Source organism: Chinchilla lanigera, unplaced genomic scaffold (assembly GCF_000276665.1).
Source record: "Chinchilla lanigera isolate Chin_1 unplaced genomic scaffold, ChiLan1.0 scaffold00157, whole genome shotgun sequence".
Classification (NCBI taxonomy): Eukaryota; Metazoa; Chordata; class Mammalia; order Rodentia; family Chinchillidae; genus Chinchilla; species Chinchilla lanigera.
Genome location: NW_004955558.1, coordinates 707705 through 711737, shown reverse-complemented (window position 1 = coordinate 711737; position 4033 = coordinate 707705). Strand labels below are relative to the sequence as shown.

Genomic DNA, 4033 nt, shown 5'->3' with positions numbered 1-4033 from the left:
AGCTGGTTTGGTGGTAATAAATTTCTCCAGTTGTTCTTTCTCATGGAAATATTTTATTTCTGCATTAATTCTGAAAGGTAGTTTTGCAAGATATATCCATCTGGGCTTATTCCTTTTTTGTGCTCATTTTTCTGGAATCTTGATGATTATATGTTTTGGTAAAGTAATTTTACAACATAGGGAATTATTATTTCCCAAAAGAACAAACAAATGAGCTCCCAACTTTTGGTATTACTGGTCACCATGGTTGGCAGATTGGGTCCTCTAGTTAGAATAGGAGCTACAGTGGCAGGTAATATAGGAAGGCTATAACAAATCCACACCTCAGAAATGGGCTTTGTTGAAATGTTTCAGGAGGGATGGAAGCCAACTTCTCCATTCCTCTAAATGGACCTAAAAAGATGCCTCATGACTTGGTTGGCTACACTGTTCTGCAGATGTTCCCATCGGTGGTACTCATGCTCACTTTTGTCTTCAGCATGCTGAGCAATGGGCTGGTGATCTGGGTGGCTGGATTCCACATGGCGCACACAGTCACCACCATTTGTTCCCTAAAGTTGGCCTTAGCCAAATTCTCTTTCGCATTCACCCTACTGTTCCTCATCATCTCCATGGCCATGGGAGAAAAATGGCCTTCTGGCTAGTTCTGCTGCAAGTTAGTTTATATATACTGTGGCAGAAATTAACCTCATTGGAAGCATCTTCCTGGTCATTGTCATTGCTTTGGACCACTGTGTTTGTGTCCATCCTCTCTGGCCCCTGAACCACCACTCTATGAGCCTGGCCAAGAAGATCATTACTGGACCCTGGATTCTTGCCCTAGTTCTTTCTTTGCCAGCCTTCATCTTCTTAACTGTAATAAGTGATGGAAGAGAGAACATGTACTGTACCTTCAACTTTGCATTTTGGGGTGCCCAGATGAAGAAAGGGTGAAATTGACCATTGCCTTGTGGACAGCTGAAAAGCTCAACCAGGTTGTTATTGTTTTTAGCATAGCAATGTCCATTATCACCATCTGCTATGAGCTCACCCCTCTGAAATTCACAGAAAAGGATTAATAAGTTCCAGCCATCTTTCTTGGGTCATCACTGCTGTTGTGACTTCCTTCTTCATCTGCTGGTACCTAGGCTGGTCAGGGCCTCATCCTGGGATTACATGTGTGTGTTCGTTACTTTCTTGTTAATAGAACAAAATACCTGACACATATAAGTTAGGGGAAATGTTTATTTTAGTTCACAGTTTGTAGAGGTTTCAGTCTATAGTCAGTGGGCACCAACAGAGGGCTGTGTGGTAGAGAGGCATGGTAGAGAGGCAGGGTAGAGGAGAAACAGTTCATAGCATGGCTGGTAGAAAGCAACAAGCCTCCTTTCCCTTTATATTCCATCCAGGCTACAAGCCCATTGTACAAGCCCATTGGTGGGTGCCATGCTTTCCCTGGGTGAGCCTTCCCATTACCCACCTCTAAATTAATCCACTTATCCCATACATAATCCAGTATCATAATCCAGTCACCTTCTAAAGCCCCACCTATGAGCACAAGAAACCTGAGTGAGCATCTAGATATAAGCTGTAACAAGGTGCCACCAAGCCCACCCATCTATAATCAATTAATGTAAGTATGGGATCTCTTTCCTGAAGAGTCCATTACACAGAAAAAAATACATTAATTGATGTACTCAAAATCACAGAGTTCATAAAAATGAAGTCTGGATTCCAGTCCACACAGTGTGATAAGAGGGTTTGTATTCTCAAAGACTGCATTCTTCTAGATGGCTTTAGTTTCCATGGTGATACATCATATAGGAATGACTTGAGTATTGTCATAAATTTGGAGAGGATGAAGCTATCATTTGCCTATGCTCTTTATTCCACTTTACAGGTCATTTTTCTCTTTTCTTTTTTTTTTTTTTTTGTTTTTTCTCCAGTACCGGGAACCGAACTCACGACCTTGCACTTGCCAGGCAGGCGCTTTTGCCGCTGAGCTAAATCCCCAGCCCCAATTTTTCTCTTTTCTTTGTTGACATTGCAAAACTAGATGACTTCTGTCTAAATTGCATGGTCAATAATACCCACTCCCATGCCATACCTCCTCCCCAGTCTTTATCCTCTCAGACCCAGTCATAGGAAAGACCTGTCTCCATTCTCTCAAGTATGGCTATCTCAGGAATGGAGCCTTAATTGCAATTTATAGAAATACACTCAAACTGTCTTAAATTTAACTTGTTTGTTGGAACAACACAAGAGAATCTAGAGGTAACCATCAGCAGAGAGAACACCTGACCCAAGTGCCTTTTCTCTGCCCCTAAGAATCTGGGACTATATCTCTGCACATTTTTCTTGTTTTCACTTCATTTGCTCCAGTCTCTTTGTGAGTCTTTCTAGCAAATTATTGGACCTGAGTGTGTGTGTAGAACCCTCCAAACTGATAGTTGGTGTCAGAAGTCTTGTTTGACAATTATGACCTCTAACCAGTTTATCTCTGTGGGTTCCTGTTCCCCATTTCTCCGTTTGTCAAGATAAGAATTCAGATGACTTCAGAGAATTGGTCATGTAAAAAGATGAAGCATAAGCAAATTTCTAAATAATGATAATAGGAAAAGGGAGCATAATATTTAGTTAAAGCAATATTTATTGAAGCACTTCGTTGGAGGGGGGAGATAAGGATCAGTCTACGCCCTCTAGAAGCTCCACGGTTAGGGACACAGGTTAATAAATGTATTGGATGCTGCAGTGCAAGGCTGGGGCATTTTCTGGGAACTGCATAAAAAGGCTGTCCTGGGACTCCAGAGAAGGGCTTGCTTCCTGAGACCACACCATGTGCTCAAACTCAGGAATCTTCCCTGGAACGGGGATGAAGCCAAGCACCATCATCCAGCCCCTCACCAAAGTGCATGCTCAGGTATCTGCAGATGCTGGACGCTCCTAGACTTCTTTTCCAACTTTATTCCATCTACCATTCTTCATTTTTTCTTCTCTATTCTGATAATGATAAAATTATGGTGAGTATAGAGGTATCTATATGATTTTTTACCTCTGGCACCAGCAATTATCATTTTTAATAAGTACACAAGAAGTTTATATTCATCTTAGGGAGTACATGCATGCACATGGCACACTTCAGTTCTTTTTTAATCATCTTCTTTTCACTCACCTCCCTCCATTCATCTCTATATCCCCTTGCTTCATGTTCACTTTTATTATTTTTAGTTTACAACACATGTGGATATTGGGTATATGTACATGAAGCATCTCATTGTATTTTGAGACTAGCAATCATCTTAAGGAAGATTACATCACTGATGATTGTATCCTGGTACTCAGGACCAGGCCCACTGTCTCTCACAAAAGTTTGCAGTCAAGGGAACATCCAGACACACACATTTCTGTGAGTAACATGTCTGCAGTTGCAAGAAATTGCAGAAAACTCCAAGTTTCTATCATCTTATTGGTTCTGTTTTCATGGTTCTTCCTTCCATAAAATCTCTGCTGAAAGCCAGTGAAAGCCTCAGTCACTCTGCAGGAAGACAGAAGGCCACGACAGGAAAAAGATCCTATGTGTTGGTAAGTTGCAGCCTGACAGTTTAAAACGATTGTTTGGATGTCTATTATAAGACGGACGCTTCTTGCTTCTCAAGAAGAGTTGTCTAATATCTAACTACCTGACCAAAATGTCTATTGCATTCTATACTCTAAATGTACTATGACTGCAAGTGTACTTGGATTACTCAAAGTAGAGAAAGAGAATGTAAGTGATCTAACTAACACTCTTTATTTAATTTGATTTTAATTTATGTAATTTTTTGGAAGAAGATCTTATTAATTTTTCCAGGATGGTCTTAAATGCACCATCTTCTTGCCTCAGCCACCTTAGTAGCTATGATAACAGGCATGCACACCGTGACTGGGTTTTTATTTTGGTAACATGTTCCAATTATATTCTTTTTGATATGTTGGGTAAATAAAACGTCATCAAAAGTCATTTTCGCAGAACTTATAAACTTTTCTTTCAAAATTGCTACTATAAATTTGTAAG

General features: G+C 40.3%; 1 pseudogene; it reads left to right on the top strand.

Annotated features, from left to right (window-relative positions):
* The first annotated feature begins 359 nt into the window (after positions 1–359).
* Positions 360–1183, top strand: LOC102004331 (annotated as a pseudogene).
* Positions 1184–4033: the final 2850 nt, after the last annotated feature.